General features: G+C 36.7%; 1 long non-coding RNA gene across 1 annotated transcript in view; it reads left to right on the top strand.

Annotated features, from left to right (window-relative positions):
* Positions 1-3,860, top strand: part of LOC107549040 (uncharacterized) — a 39,702-nt gene extending 35,842 nt beyond the window's left edge. The window contains exons 3-4 of the long non-coding RNA XR_001604528.1: positions 4-198; positions 3,772-3,860. This is a non-coding gene — a long non-coding RNA (uncharacterized lncRNA). The remainder of the gene's footprint in view (positions 1-3; positions 199-3,771) is intronic.
* Positions 3,861-17,627: the final 13,767 nt, after the last annotated feature.

Genomic DNA, 17,627 nt, shown 5'->3' with positions numbered 1-17,627 from the left:
CAGAGTCTCGGGGGTTTTGAGAAGAGATTGCCTCATAGCGAGTATGTTCTGCCACCTCCTTCCACAGCCACGCCTGTGAAAACACAGAAGAGAACATGTTCCTTCACTCAGTGGCTCCAAAAGAGGACAAACAGACCCTTCCTGTGGCCGTGGGCCATGGCTTGGGCACCGTTCAGGCATCATGAGGCACAGCGTGTTGTGGGTAAATGGTCAGACACTTGACCTTCTGTGAACCCTTCCTGTGGCCGTGGGCCATGGCTTGGGCACCGTTCAGGCATAAATGGTCAGACACTTGACCTTCTGTGTCCTTGTTTATATTTCAGTCCATGGGGGCAAGCGGGGGGGATGGTTTACACAAACTGCCACTGTTACTAGCATTCCACTGGGAAGGAGGATGACTTCCACATGGAATGCTTAAGAGATATGCTCATGCATATTAGTAATAGGGCTGGGTGTTAATATCGCAGCTAAAATAATTGTACCTAAATATGATGACATTTGATCATACTGTGTGTATATACACACTACTGTACACTAAGCTTAGGGGGTGATAAAATGTTTTAATGTTTTTGAAAGAAGTCTCCAATGCTCACCAAAACTGCATTTATTTTTTTTCTTAACTTTTTTAAAATATATTTTATAGTTAATATTTTAGTAGCCATTATTCCAGTCTTCAGTGTCACATGATCCTTCAGAAATGCTGATTTGGTGCTCAATTATTATCTAGAAATATTTTTTGCTATTATCAGTGTACAAAACAGTTGTGCTGCTTAATATCTGTAAACAAACCGTGGTACATTGTTTTCACAATTCTTTGATGAATAACAAATTCAAAAGAACAGAATTTGTTGTTAATTTATGAATGTTGTTATTTATATATTTGACCAACAACCAGTAAATTGAAAACTTTTAATGCAGGAAGTAAAAATATGATTAAAAATAATAAAAATTTCACTAAATGCATACAAGAAAAAAGTTGAATAATTACTTAATTATTATTTAATTACAATTATTTACTGGTACCAAAATAACAAGACATATTAAAAACAGCAATATTTACCTACATATTATTTGTATCCACAGACAAATTTTGGCCAAATTTTAAGCAGTGATGCAGTCAAATCTTTGAATCAGATTAATCAAAATTGACAGTTATAAAATTTGAACTTATTCATGTAAATATCTACTCAGAGGCTGAAATCATTCCGCGTTACAAAGTAAAAAGTTCCACCAGCGAGAGGGAGATTAATGACATCACACGCGCCTATTCACTAACCACGAACAGGAAATAGAACTTACTTGCGGGATTTTTTATTTGTTAATGTCTTGCGGGCGAAAAGTTTGTTGTAACGCAAGCGTTACTGAACATGTACCGAGTAAAATATTACTGAAAATGTATTAGTAATGCCTTACACTACTGCGTTACAGGAAAAAGTAATACGTTACTGTAATACATTACTTTTGTAACGCATTACTCCCAACACTGATTATATAACATAGCAGCAAATTCTACCACACTATTAAATGCCTAGTAGCAAAGTCCTAGTAGCAAATTCTACTATACTGTCAGATGCCAAAGAATGAACTCAGTTAATGTAGCATCTGCACTCTGGATATGTTTCTAGCTTTGCGTGGATGTTTTTCACCTCTAGTTGAAGAGAGTGTTGAGCTTCCCTTGACTCCAGTAAGGAAGTCTGGAAGGGTGGAGAAATCTGGGTCTGCGAGACTGCAGTTTGCATGCAGTGACACTTCTGTTAAGTTGTTGTGCATTTTCCCAGTGTTCATAATTCACAATTACTTTGTTAGGGGGATGAGCGATCCAGTGCAGCGTATAGAAAAGGGGTGTCTAAACCTGCTCCTGGAAGGCCACTGTCTTGCAGAGTTGAGTTCCGACCTTAACTAAACACACCTGAACCACTTAAGGTCTTCAGACTCACTAGAAACTTCCAGGCAAGTGTGCTGTAGCTGGTTGGAGCTAAGCTCTGCAGGACGTTGGCCCTCCAGGAGTAGGACTGGACACCCTGCTCAATTTGAGCTATCTTTCGTGTTCATAGCACAAATGTTGTAGGATGAGTTGCATACCGAAGTTTAATACTTTGGATTAGATGTTTGTACAAATCAAAGCATCAGTAACAAATAGTGCATGTGAAAGAATAAGACATTTAATCTTTAAATGGCTGAAAAATAATTAGCAGATTGCTAAATTGCACATTAATGAGCACAGCTGAGCCCAAAGCTCCCAAATTGTTTTTAAATGGCAACGTAACTTACACTGGCTCATCTTCTCGACAACTGTCATGACAAAAGCTTCTGAAATCTATAAATACTCTAAAACAACATGCATAATGGCCTCTAAATTCCTCCCTTGTCTGTCCAAACAAAAACGAAGGGCCTGTTCAAACAAGCAGCGATCAGACTGACCAAGACCAGGCCTGTGCTCACATCTGATGCCAAATGTGACATTGATATCATCAATGGATACTTAAAAAAAAGAAGGAAACAAACAAGTGTCAAGCCAAAAAGAAACACAGCGACACGGAGCTGTTGAGTAAAATGTGGAATTATGGTAGATTACTGGAGCCGCTGAATGTGTCTTATCAAACTCATTCAAGAGGTGAGAATTGAGCTCCCATCTGAAAATAGGCAGATGCCGAAGAGCTCACAGGAATCTGGATTGCATTCCTGTAGAACGAATGAAACTGAAGTCACGTTGTCCAGGAAAAGCAGGAAACCCTGTTCTGCACAGTGTGACAGCCAACACTCCCTGCTTCCTTTCCAACTATTGCCTGCTTTCCTGTCTTTCTTTAGTATGTGTATATTTGTGAGTGTGTGTGGATATCTGACCCCCTGTCATCGAACTAAATGTGGACATCACTGTGGGAGATGACCCTCAAGATCCTGGCCCAGGTCAGAGAAACTGTCCCACGCTCATTCTGCTGCACTGATGGCGTCATTCTATTGTCCGGGAGATAGATAGATAGATAGATATAGATGGATAGATAGGACATTTTTCAAAATATCTTCTTTTGTTTTCCACAGAAGAAAGAAATGTCGGGTCTCGGGTCTGATCACCTGTCTCTGTGTTTGTGTGTTGTGCGTGAGTTGTTTTGACAGCTCGCCACGTGAGCATGTCAGCATGATCGTTGTCCCCGCCCTCCTTGTTTCACACCTGGTTCTGGTCATCTCATTAGCTTCCCCTTATAGCTCCTCGTGTTTCTCTGTATGTTGTCAGTTCGTTGTGATTATTTCCCTTGCTCTTACTGTCAGTGTATGATCGCTCACCAGTTCTGTCTTGTCTCGTCCAGGCTCCAGTGCTCGTAGCAGTCTGTTTTGTGTCCCGCACCTCTCTGTGCGTTCAGGAACCGTGGGCTACCTCCGGCATCCGCCTAACCTGGGACTCCGCGGTCTCGTGGTTGGGCTTCTCAGCCTCTCGCTCGGATTAACGGGCTGTCCCTCCGGCTCCGTCTCCTCTGCCGCTGCTGCGGCGTGTTCCAGCCACTGCTCTCCACCCATCGGTGTGGTTGGGGTTTCCACGACCTCACGAACTGTCCGCGTAGGCGCTTACTGCCCGCGGTGATTCTCTGCACAATAAAGCACCATTTGAACCCGCACCTGAATCCAGCCTCGTTGTACCTTAACAAGAAAGTCTTACAGGTTAGAAATTACTCATGAGGATGAGTAAATGATGACAACATTTTATTATTTTCTAGATTAACTATCCCTTTAAGTGAGAATTCCACATACCTTTTTTGAATGTTCATGTTTTATTAGAGTGGTAATGTCCTCTGGTTAACTTCAAGACACACGGAAAAGGAGACAGACCCTGAAACAACATACTGCAAACCAGAGATGGACAGAGAGTGGGCACTTTTCCGACTGGGAATCATGGAGGAAACTGATTTTAGTGGAAAGTGCCGTGGTGGATTGAGATATGGTTTTATTTGAACTGCATTTGTGACTCATCTGTACTGTTTTATTTCTGGACTCTTTTAAGATCAATCCAGCGAGGGCATCCAGATGGAATCCATTATTACTTCCTGCCAGATCCATCCCTGAATTGATTGTATTGTGTATCTTGGGAAAGTGGGGCTTTTGTGAAATGTTTCTTTTTTCTTTTTTTTTGTGGATTTTTTTATCCCTGTCCCAGTTTAAAGTGCAGCGTTGGCATTAAGAGACTTTATTCATGTGCTGAAATTGACCTGTATTGACCATTGTATTTCTGCATGGCTGCTCTAGAAATATTTGTTGATATACTTTATGAGGAGTCTTACTATTTGTGCAAAATGCCAAATATAAAGGCTTCAGAAGTTCAGTTTGGGTTTCCAACATTTTGTCTGGGCCAGTTAAATCACTTCAGGCCATGACTGCTCGATGACGAAACGGACAAATGTGCGAAAGCAGAGAGACACGTGCCTTTGCGTAACAACTCTTGTACCTTCTTAATCTCTCTTGACAACAAGAACTCAGCCTAAACTGATTTTTATAATGATTGCAGTTGAAACTGATAACATGCCAGCAATTGTCACCAGCAGCCAATAGATAACATCCGGTTGGTTTGTCTCTAATCACTTTAAAGTTATCAGGCTAAATTGTTCATGAAATGCAGTGAAAACTTCAGAACACAAAGCTCTGTGTTTCTTGCTCTCTTTCCAAATTCCCCTTCATATGTTCTAAGCTCCTTCCTCATTTCTTCTCTCCTTTCTTTCTTTATAGCCTGTTGTCCAAGCTGAGCATGTGCAGATGTTTGACATTAGCAGTTGTCTCAGGAGGGAGGACTCTCCATGTGCTAATAAAACATCCTCACCACACCCAACAGAAAGCATAACCTCAACAGTATGGGAAATAAAACATACAACTCGCATTTAACGGAGTAAAAAACAAGAATGCGAAAAAACCTACATATGTGTCTGTATATCTGCCTTTGCACTCACATAGAGGTCTACAGTGGCTGTAAAAATTATGGACACTTAAGATACACTTAAAAATGCATTATATGCATTTTTACAGTTTTTATTTTAAAGAAACTTAAGATTAGTTAAAGAATTATTTATTTAAAAAAAAAACAACAGTTGCTACTATTTGTAGATTTGTCTTTTTTTGCCAATTTAACCAATTTAAATAACCAATTAAAAAAAAATTTGTTAAAAAAGGAACTGGTGCAAAAGAATTATCTAAAAAAAGAAGCCGTTCAAGAGAGTGATTTGTATAAAACCGATCTGATTCAAAAGAATGATTTGTTAAGAATAAACTACCAGGAATTTAAGGAATTAAGGGAAAAAAATGTTCAAAAGAAACAACTGATTCTAAAGTGATACATACAAAAAAAGGATCAGATTTAAAAGATTTGTTAAAAAGTTTGTTTTAAAGAATTATGTAGCGAAAAAAGAACCAGTTTAAGGGAACGACTAAAAGAAAAAAATAAATGGTTCTAGTAGTTTAAAAGAATCATCTTGTCAAAGAAAGATTTGGTGAAAAAGAACCGGTTCAGAAGAATGATTTGTTAAAAATCTGTACAAAAATAATTGTTTGGACAATTTGTTAAAATAAAGAACGGATTTAAAAAAGCAATTTAAAAAAGGACCAGATTTCATTTGTTCAAAAAAGAACCTGTTTAAAAGAATGATTTGTTCACAAATTTGATTGATTTGGTTCTCAATTTCGACTCTCTGATGCGATCTGGTCATAATGGTTCTTGAGGTAACAGCTCATCAGCTAGTAAATACGTAACTATGGTTTCAGAAGACTTTTAATATAGTGCACAAGTTGCATTGACTACTTTTATGGTACATTTACACATGAGAGATGGAAAAAAACGGCAGTTAAAAAGACAAACGCATAATACAAAAGTCTGCCTAAACACAAATTCTCTCATTGATGCCAGTTGTCTCTGTACTAACGTGGTTCTGGGAGCCAAACACTTCATTTATCTGTCATGTTCTGGCTCTGATGTAATGTGATACATTTACTAAAATTCATAAACCTCCTCCAAACTATTGTATTCGACTCTATCTTTGTTTCTCACAATACACAATAGGTGGTCACTTTAAATGTGCTTTAGAAATGCATGAGACCCGTTTGAAAGTGTTGAGCAACACTGAGACACTAAAACCTCTATAGCTACTGAAATGATCTCTGTCTGTATGCTAAAAGTTTATTTTAGTAAAAAAAGAAATGTACAATGAGTTTATAGTCTTGTTTCAAGTGTGTGTATGTGTGTGTGTGTGAGAGAGAGTGTATTGTTAGCCTCTGATGTATTTGCTCTGGGCTTGAGCACAGACTCGCAGGTTCTATGCATCAAATATTTATCTCACAGTAACTCTTATGCCTTAAATAATTCTCAAAGAACTGTGGCAAAAGCAAGCCTTTACAACCCCAGACACACTTCAACCTGGACAATAGATTCAAGGGAACACAGAAAGAGAGAGAGAGAAAGAGAGAAAAACTATTGGGGAAAACCCAGAACTGACATGAAGTGAGAGACATATAGGCATTGTTTAGCTAAACGTTAGCATCACGTCTTTAGCTAAACTAAACTGTCCGGGCAGTACAAGCCACTATTAAAAATGTCTAAACTTTTCATGTTTATCAGATTGACCTGAATGATTTTCTGTGGAACACAAAAACAGGTATTTTGCCGAATGTTCACATTTTGCTTTCGGATAAAGGCAACCTATTTAACAAAGGTAAAAAAAAATAAAATACAAAAGTGTTCCATATAATGTGTGTATTATATTCCAAGTGTTCTAAATCTTTGACTTTTTGTTTTTGTTGTTGCATGAATAACCTCTAATTCATTCCTCTCTGCTGTAGATTTCAAATCTCAATTCAAATTTGTAAGGCATTTTACAAATGGCATATTCAATCTTGAAAGACAAAGCCTACATGAAGACAGATTTTTTTTAATTTTTGGGTGAACTATTCCTTTAACACTTTATTTCACCACAGAACCATGAATGACTGATGAAAAATAATGACCTTTGTAATGGAGTTTCGTTGTCATTGAAATGATAGTTTAACATTAGTTTATCAAGACTGGGCTGTACTTTTGCAAAATTGAATTCACTTTATCCATACAACTGTTTGCATGTGACACCTGAACTAAAGGGCTGCGCGATGAACACGTGTTGAGTATATGGCAGCATATGCTTGTGGCAGCAAAGGAGAATAACAAACATTATTTGGAATTTGTTGAGGAGGAAAACAAAAGCCTTTCTGTTAAATGTAAACAGGCCTGGTTCTACAGGGGTGCTAAAGGATGCTAAACACCCTCAAATGAAAGCCAGCCCTAGTTGAGCGCTTTAAATGTTTCTATTTACAACGATTTCTTGAATGCAATAGCCAATTGCAGCATTTAAGTTAGTCAGAATCGACTTTGATCAAAACGCAGAGTTTTTGTTTCAATGCTGAGTAGTGCATGCTCGCAAATATCTCATTATAACAGTTTAGACAATGTAAATAATTGATTCATTGCAGTGTAGACCGCTTCACTGATTATAATGGAACTTTGTGGGATCGCGATTAACTGAAATGAGTGGTATTTTACTGGTTATAACAATTCTGAACTTATAATTGGAGCTTTAAGGACTTGTGTCTATACTGTTTTCATGTTTATACTGAAATAAATGAACATTGTGCAGGCATTTACCAATCATAGGCTGTATGTTTATGGCTTATTGCGACTCACTGAGGTATAAAAGCTGCAGTCAGTTAACTAAGAAAATCACGCCTCGACTGTGTCAAATGTGACAAGACTTTGTAGTTTTGGACGTCGCAGTCTTTGATATTTAGTCACCGTCGCTATGGTTACAGGTCAAATAGAATACTGGCTTGACTTCAGTTGCGCGTTACAGTAAACATTCTGCTGCTTTTATGATGTCATGGACTTGAACAGCAGTATTGTAGTCACTTCAGATCGTGTTTGATTAGGACGAACAAAGATATGTCTATTTATGAAGGTAAATCTCTACAAACATACATTAATACAGCAAATCATCGACTTGTTCCAGTTGATTCCACAAAAAGATTTTTCTGAATATAATCTTAAAAATGTTTGTTTCTTTCCATCTTCATGTCACTACCATGAATGGTAAGAGTGGCAAGAAAGACATGAAAGGTTAGCTAAGTTTGAATGTACAAAAAATCTGAATGTGTAGAATGTGGATATATTAAAAACTATAACTTGTGTTAAAGTGTGGCATGAATCTTATATGTGGAAAATGTCACTATTTCTGAAATGTTCATCTGTTTCTTTCTTCTTTTTTTTTTGCATGACCTAACCCTTTCCATGCCACGGTTTGAGCCGTCACAATGGCAAACATGGTAATACATAAAAAAAATTAGGTAACTTTTGTTAAAGTGCAGCATGAATTTTTAATTCCGGAAAATCATTGTATTTCTGAACATGTTATTCTGTTTTGTACCTTGCATGACTCTTTCAAACAACATGACACGGTTTGAGCCGTCACAAAGGTGAATATGGTAAGACAGATCATGTGACAACACGAAAAAAAAAACTGTATTAATGTGTTAAACTGCAACATGAATCTTTTTTTTATTCTAGAAAATAACTGTATTTCTGAATATGTTCATCTGTTTCTTTCTTTGCATGTCTCTTTTCAACTATATGCCATGGTTTGAGCCGTCAGTGGAAAACATGGTAAGAACACCAGAAACATGTACTAACTTGTGTTAAAGTGCAGCATGAATTTTTTATTCTGAAAAATCACTGTATTTCTGAATATGCTCATCTGTTTCTTTCTTTGCATGATTCTTTTCAACTATATGCCATGGTTTGAGCCATCACAATTGTGAAAAATGGTAAGATAACATCAATACTGGAATACATTACAGGACTTTTTAAAAGATTTAAATCACTGAATCACTGGTTCAGAACAATTGATTTGCAAAAGTTTAAAAAAGCTTCAGAAAGCGGTGTTTCAAAAGGATCCAACACTGGTGCACTGTCGTATTGACTACTTTTTATGGTTTTCACAGTCAAACTCGGACAGCCCGTGGTTACTATAGTTCTATAATTATTCATAAATCTCCTTTAGTGTTCCATGGAAAAAGTATGAGGGTGAGCAAATAATGACGGACTTAGGCTATGTTCACACTTGGCGTCTTTTTTGAAGCTGTCAGCGTCTGTTTTACATTATAATCCTATGGAGGAAACCGTGTTTTCAAAAAAGTCCTGAGCGCTTTTTAAAACGCCACCGCCGGCGTCTTTTTCTGCAGCTCAGGGCATCTTTTCAAGTTGAAAAAAGTTCAACTTTTCTGAAAAAAAACGCCCAATGTCAAGCACCTTTTTGACAGCTGACCAATGATAAGCTAGTGGCGAGTCGTTTCCATAACAACAAAAACAACAAGAAAGATGGAAAAGATAGCCGGTAGATTAGTTCGTACTAGTTTCGGAGCACAAGGAGTTGTATTATATGAGCACAAAACTGTAGTCTAAAATATGCCACAAACCGTGCATCATTCAACCGGAGCTCCTGGACTAAATTGTTGTGAGCACCATACTGTTTCCTTCCCCACATAATGTCGTGCACCCACAAACATCATTGTGAACTGACATTCTCCTCCCCGTTAACTTCTAAAGGCAACGCAAGAGCCAACTTTTTACTCTTTCTCGGCATTTCTGCAGCATATAGCACTAGGCTATTGTTGCAGCTGTTGTTATAGCAACAAAAGACGCCCTTGGCTGCTATTTGTAACCAAAACGCTGCCAGCTTTTTATTTTACTAAAAAAGCACTCGTCAACTTTTTCTTGTCAAAAAAGACGCCAAGTGTGAACACGCACTTAGGGGCCAAGCACTGATGAATTATCAAAAAGTGTGAGGGGGTCTTAGGTGTTTTAATTAGCAACTGACTCTCTGAGATTCATAAGTAGCAAACATCTGCATATGTTAATAAACATGCCAGCAGGACACTCTTGGCATGCATATGCCCAACTATGCCTAAAGTCAAAGCGTGAGTGTAACAATGAGACTGAATTTGGTTAACAAGCTCTCAAATGAATGCAACAGTTAGATGTGTCCATCGAGTGTCACAGCAAAGGGTCTGAATACTTAGGACCATGTGATATTTCAGTTTTTCTTTTTTAATAAATCTGCAAAAATGTCAACAATTCTGTGTTTTTCTGTCAATATGGGGTGCTGTGTGTACATTAATGAGGAAAAAAAATTTACTTAAATTATTTTAGCAAATGGCTGCAATATAACAAAGAGTGAAAAATGTAAGGGGGTCTGAATACTTTCCGTACCCACTGTATATTGACATAACTCTACAGCTCAACCCAGATGGTGTGGGAGCGTGAGGGGCCACTGAGGGCCATTGAAGTGCTCTGCATTTGTTTACTACACTCTTCCTACCGCTGTCAGGGAAAAAAAAGAGAAACACTCATAACAGAATTTTAGAACACTTGAGCCTAGTGAGTCATGTAGTTCAGTGATACTGGATGAATTACAAGTTTAACGAGACAGGGAGAACATTGGAGGAATGTAGAACCAAGAAAAACTCCTCTGCTTTACTGCTTTATTCTCAACAGTTCTGACAGAAACAAGTGTATACTATGTTGACATTCTGAATAGTTACTCACAAAGTAGAATGATGCCAAGACTAATGCTTGTGTAGAGCCTTATGAAGTCTGTTTTTATCTTTTCTCAAATTCCATGGTTTCATTTTTCCCATTTTCCATAGTTTTGATGGTTTATTTAAATTAAATAAAAAAAGTCAAAAAGGATGTCTAATCAATTTAATTCATAAAACTTAAAAAAATGTAATAATTTATTAAAATGTTAACACTTATAGTGCCGTATGAAAGGTTTTATTTTTTTTCAGATCATCTGTTTTTGTGGATTTCTAAAAACTGATACTAATCAAATAAATCCAAACTTTAGCAATTAAATGTAATTAATTGTGTTTTTAAAATGTAATCAATTCCTGTCATTTTCGGTAAAGTGCTGCAGAGGTTTACTGATTATATTAAAACATGGATGAAAATTTGTGTGCTATTCCTTAAAAATAAAAAAGGCATTATTATTATTATAATTACTACTACTACTACTTTGGGAAATACATTCTACTGCACTATAGTGATATAAGTAGTATATGTTTTTTTTAATTATTATTTTTGCTATTACATTTGGTGGTGCGCAAATGACAATTTCCCTGAACTTCCATTGAATCTGCAAATTTGGCATAGAGAGAGAAAGAGATAGAAATAGAGGAAAGTGACTGATAGATCAGGTGAACAGGCCATCACTCTATAAATAACTCTACTTTGACGTGTGAAGGGTGATTTCACCCTGACGTTTTCTCTCCTCCACCAATTTTCCTTTAAATCAGTCTTCAGGCATGCACACCTCTCTCCTCCAATAACACAGAGCTGTGCTGCCCTCTATCTCTGTTCCTCCTGTACTCTTTTAATCTCGTGCTCTGTCATTCAGAACCTCACCTCTGTTTTCATAGTCCTGATTATTGTGCTCTTTTCTTCCATTCTCTTCCTCTTAAAGTTATAATTTCATCATTAGTTCATTAATACCTGATTGCCCTACTGTTCTCATCAGTATTAACCACACTGCTCATTCTGCTTTGTCTCTCCTGCCTTCACACGTTCAGCTCTTACATCCCCTCATCATTTCCTCCCACTCTCTCTCTCTCTGACAGGTACCCTGTGTGGACAGATCTTTGAGGCTTTAGTTCTGTAACTAGCCTCGGGGGATGCAGTGACTAGCTGCTGTCAGAGAAGCCAGGATTAGGCCGTCTGCTAGAGGCCTGCGGATGACAGCAGTGCCCATCTCTTCACCCTTGGCATCGCTGGAGGACCGCCATAGAGGTGAACTGTAGATAAAACCAAATTATTGATCAAAGCTTTTGTATTTTGTTATGGTTACATTACAGTTACTTTGAAATAAACATAATTTTAATGTGCATTCTATGCCACTGGTTCTCTGGTGGTCTGTGTACTGATAAAAAAAAAACAACAACTTGTAAATGATAAAAAAAACAACGGTAAGGTTCTCATCAGTATTAACCACACTGCTCATTCTGCTTTGTCTCTCCTGCCTTCACACGTTCAGCTCTTACATCCCCTCATCATTTCCTCCCACTCTCTCTCTCTCTGACAGGTACCCTGTGTGGACAGATCTTTGAGGTTTTAGTTCTGTAACTAGCCTCGGGGGATGCAGTGACTAGCTGCTGTCAGAGAAGCCAGGATTAGGCCGTCTGCTAGAGGCCTGCGGATGACAGCAGTGCCCATCTCTTCACCCTTGGCATCGCTGGAGGACCGCCATAGAGGTGAACTGTAGATAAAACCAAATTATTGATCAAAGCTTTTGTATTTTGTTATGGTTACATTACAGTTACTTTGAAATAAATATAATTTTAATGTGTATTCTATGCCACTGGTTCTCTGGTGGTCTGTGTACTGATAAAAAAAAAAACAACAACTTGTAAATGATAAAAAAAACAACGGTAAGTGATAATTAGAATTAATATAGTCAACAAAATCAACTTTTTGAATTAACAATAAAATAATCTATTAATCTGCTAATTGTATTTTAAAATGCTAAAAGTATGCTTAAAGCATTTTCTGTTGTATCGCTTTAATAAACTGACGATGCATCAGTGTACATAAGTGTTTGGTTCAACTTAGCTAGCTGTGACTTAACGTCAACTACAGTTTCTTTTGTCAGCATGAAAAACAACTGTTATTCAAATTTTGAATAAATTATATACAGAAAGTGTGCAAAGAATACTCTCTTTGTAATCACTGAAGCTGTCAATCACGTCAGTTCATAACCTTTGAGTTCTGCACTCTTGTGAAAACTTGCATTATAATCAGTGAAGCAGCACAATTTATAACTTCATGTAAGTGAGCACAAAATGTATGCAGCACACTGTATAATTGCGGCAGTACTATACAGTGTGCTGTAGGCCTGGTTCTGTTGGCAAAATTTTTTTTTTTTAGGATTTTGGAATGCTGCAGAAAATAAGCCTTGTGATGATAAGAATGTTTATGATTATTTCACGTTTTGTTCAAGATAATCATCAAAAATTACCACAACTTTTATGAATTTTGAAGCCAAATACAATCACGGCAAATTACCCTGGTAAAAATTAAAACAGCTTAATATTGTGGTTTGCGGATCTCAGATGGTTTATTGACTTTCCAGGCCTAGTCAGACTGGTGTTTTAACTGGTCTCCCAGACTGGCTGAAAAATGCCTAAAACCCTCTAAAAACATCAAAGCAGACCAACCTAACCAGCTTGACCAGACTGACAGATAAGCTTACCATTTTTTTTAGCAGGATAAATATTATGTATACTCTGTGTAAAGTCTATAAACGGCATGGTTGTGCACAAAAAGTCCTGTCCTGTAATTTTAGTGAATGAAAGCAAACACTGTGCTAATTTGGTACAGTTATCATATAAAAATTAATGGTAGCCTTTGCTAGCTAAATAATACAAATAATACAGTGCGAATTTAGTCCTTCTGAAATGGAAAACAACTTGTATATCTGTGTATATGTTTTATAATGAATCAAATTTTGATTAGACAATAACAAAATTCATGATTTACATGTACATTAGTCTGCTATAGAATAGCCATTTAAAATTGACGTAATTGCCAATTAAGCTTAAACAAGCACCTCTTTTAACAAACATTCTTAACTTGGTATTGAAAGCTTCTCACATTCCCACATGAAAACACATCGATAAGCCATCAGCATTCACGGTGAAGCATCACGGCTAATGAAGTTGCACTAAAACCCACTCCACTGCCTTGGGCAGCACCTCAATGGCGATCAGAGGTCTCGGCAGAGCACACGCTAAAATATTTATGACCGGCTATTACGTGGTTGATGCCCTTAGCCCTTTGAGCCGCTTGGACTGTATGGGACCTCTGTGTATTTGACCAGCTAATTAGCAACAGGCCTCACTACGCTAGTTAATATTGACTAGTTGCATAAGCATCAATGACAGATGGATGGTGAAAACTAAATCGACCAGCAGCTCTTTTCTCACAGGTTGTTTAGCTAGCTGCTGCAGCTGTTTGTAGCGATCGCTTTTGCAGCCCTGCAGGTAATAAGAAACAGAGCCAAACCACACATCCCCATGTTTTTCAGCAAACCCCAGTGAAGTCCCTGCTGAAAAACACTGCATAGCTGCCAACCAGCATATGTTGTGTTGTGGTTGCTAGTTTTCTAGTATGGACTGCTGCTATACTGGGGTCCCCACCAGGCTTCTTAAAGAGACAGTTCACCCAATTCTGTCATCATTTACATCACTTTCATTTCATTTTTAAATAAAGCTGAAATAAAATTATATAAATATGAGATGGAAAAATTTGAAATGTTGCCTTGGCAATAACTGAAATAGATTTAAGTTGAAGAACTAAAATGACTAAAACTAAAATTTAAATAAAATTGAAGCTATTTAGAATGATAAAAAGTAATAAAAATGACAAAAACACTTCAAATGACAAAAACGCTTAGATTAGAAAAATTTTAAATGTTGCCTTTACAATTAGCAAGTTCAAGTTGAAGAACTAAAATGACTTAAACGGAAACTTAAATACAAATTAATTAAATCTATATACTGTAGAAATCAACAATAAACTGTAATAAAAATGACAAAAGCACATAATAAAATTACAAAAACTGAGCTAAAATTAAAGTGAAAATATAGAAATATAAGCTAATGTGAATAATAATAAAATAACAGACCAAATACACAATTATCTTCAGTTGAACACAAATCTCAGTAGCAATTTTACATACAATGACAGCTCCAAAAATGATACAAAATTCATAAAAAATATTAAAATTGTAATTTTTTAAAATTTGGTTTTGTTGGTGTAATTAGTGTATACAGTTGCACACTTGTTTTTTTCTCATTTTTGGAGCTTGAACATCCTAGTTAAGCTAAACAAGTACAACCATCATGGCATTTCCTGCTGATCTCGTCAGCATCCTGACAGCACACATACATTTCCTAGACATGTATTTGATGTTTTTTTCATCTGAGTGGATTTTGAACGTTTACTCAACCACAGTATGCCACTAAATCACTACCTGTCAGATGTTCCGACAACATTCAGCTGTTAATGATGCATCTTATGGGACAGGGTCACCTTAGTGGTCAACAGCGTACGTACTTTGTGTTTAAAAACAGTGAATCAAGGTTGCAGTGAATAAAGTTACAAAACACATTGCCTTAGGCTGTATTTGGTGGTTTTCTTGCCTGAACCAGACATCTGTATTGATTAAAAACTGGCACATCTATCTCAGCCCCCTCTGGGGGCATTTTACATGGCCATCCAATCAGAAACCACTGGCCCATTACCATTGTAATGTAATTTGTCTGAGTGTTGCGTGAGAGAAATGTCCAGCTAGGGATAATGGCCACGTGAGAAGACAAACTGCAGCACCGGGCTGTTTAAGCTCCATTGGTTACCTTGTTACACAGCGAGTCTGAGTGTGTGGGTTTAAATTGCATCCCTAGATTAACCCCAACTAAGTGGGATGAATGTGTGGCCATTTTTCCCCTCGGGCTGACAGAAGTCATTCTGTTTCGGGTAATGACAGGGTAGCGTATACCACAGAAATATTTCTCAATGAGTAGAGTAGACCACCATTTTTAACCAGTAATTTTTATTTATATATAACAACAGTACAAAGTGAATCCTTGGCTTGCAAAATAGGTGTGCTTCATATTTACAATAGGTACACAGTAATATAATAAAACAAACAAAAGCAATTAAAAAAACAAAACCGACTTTTTTTCTTTTTAAATACTTTAACTCTCTTACAATTTTCACAACACTTAAAAAACAAGAAGAACAGACAACCATAAGTGTTATTATTATTATCATCGTCATCATCGAGGTCATTATTATTTCTATGTACTATTTTACAGAACTCCAGTGTCTACAAAGAGAGATTCGTTTATAGTTTTGCATGATTAAAAATGGAAGGATATTCACCTCTGAGGTGATCAAACTGACTACAAAAGCCTTTCTCGCTCTCCTACGATTAGTAATATGAAGAGAATATGAACATTTCACTTGTTCATAGCATGCTATTCCATCACAGAGCAAAACATGAGCTAAAAACAATAAAAGTGCACAAAATTGATTCCAAGATTGTAGATTCGTGCCAAATATATAAAATTAGCAGCAGTTGTGACCGCCACAGATGACTGCTGATATTTCAGAAAGCTGCCCAGTGCTGTCAGATTTTATTCTGCTCTGCAGAATAGCGCAATAAAAATTATAATTAACTTTTCTCTTTTTTTGAGGGATCAAATGTCTTCTAATAAAGAATGTGTTGAGCTACTGAAATCTCTCAACAAAGTGCAATTTCCTGTGCCACATCATTTCGAACAAAATGTTAGGACCAGAATATATTTTGTTCTCTGAAATAGTTTTTTTTGTAGAAGCAGGAGAGACGTACCTCCTCGACTAATGTGGCAGCAAATAAGGTTCACATTAAAACTGATCCGCATCCTGGGAAAACCTCAAGTGCAGCGGGGTCAATGGAAGGTCTCTTGCCCTAGAGCTGGGATGAGCTCTGATAAATGGAAAATGGGGAAGATTATGGATAACCAAAAGTAGGAAGCTTTGTCATGTACTCTAATGTCACTAACATGCGACATGGCTTGTAAATTCATATATGTTGTCTATACAGTGTGTGTTAGTTAGAGGAATGTGTGGTTGTTCAGGAATAGTGGAATTACTATAGGTTGTCCCTAACTTCAAGTAATAGTTCATCCCAAAATAGAAAACTTAATGACTTACTTTCGTCCAGTGAACACAACAGGAGAACATCTAAACATTCTTAAATCAATTTTTAAATAAAAAAAACATTTACTTGACAAGCAAAATGATGTAAGATAAGAAGTCTTGTTTTCTAATAAATTTATTTAAAATCAAGTTTTTGCTTAAAATAAAAAATATCTGCCAATGAGGTAAAACAAAAAGATTGTTATATATATATATATATATATAATATATATATATATATATATAATTGATTTTAATATAAGAATGTTTTGATATTTATACTGGAAAACAAGACAAAAATACTGATAGTTCCATTATAAAGCTTAAAGGACACAAAAGTGCCATAAGTTCATACTAACGAAGCAATGCGATACTTTTGTGTAAGACACTGACACTATTTACCTTAAACCTTGATACCTCTCCTAGTTTTTTTTTTCCATGTAGTATCTCTGAATTATTATTTTTATTCTAAACGATTCATTCACAATATGCACTTTCTCTTTTAAGACTTTATTGTGGTTTATTACTTTCCCACATCGATCGTATGGCTTTAGAAGACGTATAGCACACTATGAACTACATATAGCACACTAAAAAGCTTTATAGCACATATGGACCACATTTATGATGCTGTTTTCTATCCTTTGTGAAGCATGAAAGCGTCATTCACCATTCATTGCAATTTTATGTCAAAGATCGACCAAAATATATCTTTCAAAATTTCTCCTTTTGTGTTTCTTGGAAGAAAGTAAGTCAAACATGTTTTTTGATGAGGACGAGTAAACGCCGACAGAATATTCTGGGTGAACTATTCCTTTAACAGATTAATTCATTGTCTTTC

The sequence above is a fragment of the Sinocyclocheilus grahami genome, unplaced genomic scaffold, assembly GCF_001515645.1.
Source record: "Sinocyclocheilus grahami isolate Dianchi unplaced genomic scaffold, SAMN03320097.WGS_v1.1 scaffold361.1, whole genome shotgun sequence".
Lineage (NCBI taxonomy): Eukaryota > Metazoa > Chordata > Actinopteri > Cypriniformes > Cyprinidae > Sinocyclocheilus > Sinocyclocheilus grahami.
Note: the sequence above shows the minus strand (reverse complement) of the source record. Positions and strands in the feature narration are given on the sequence as shown.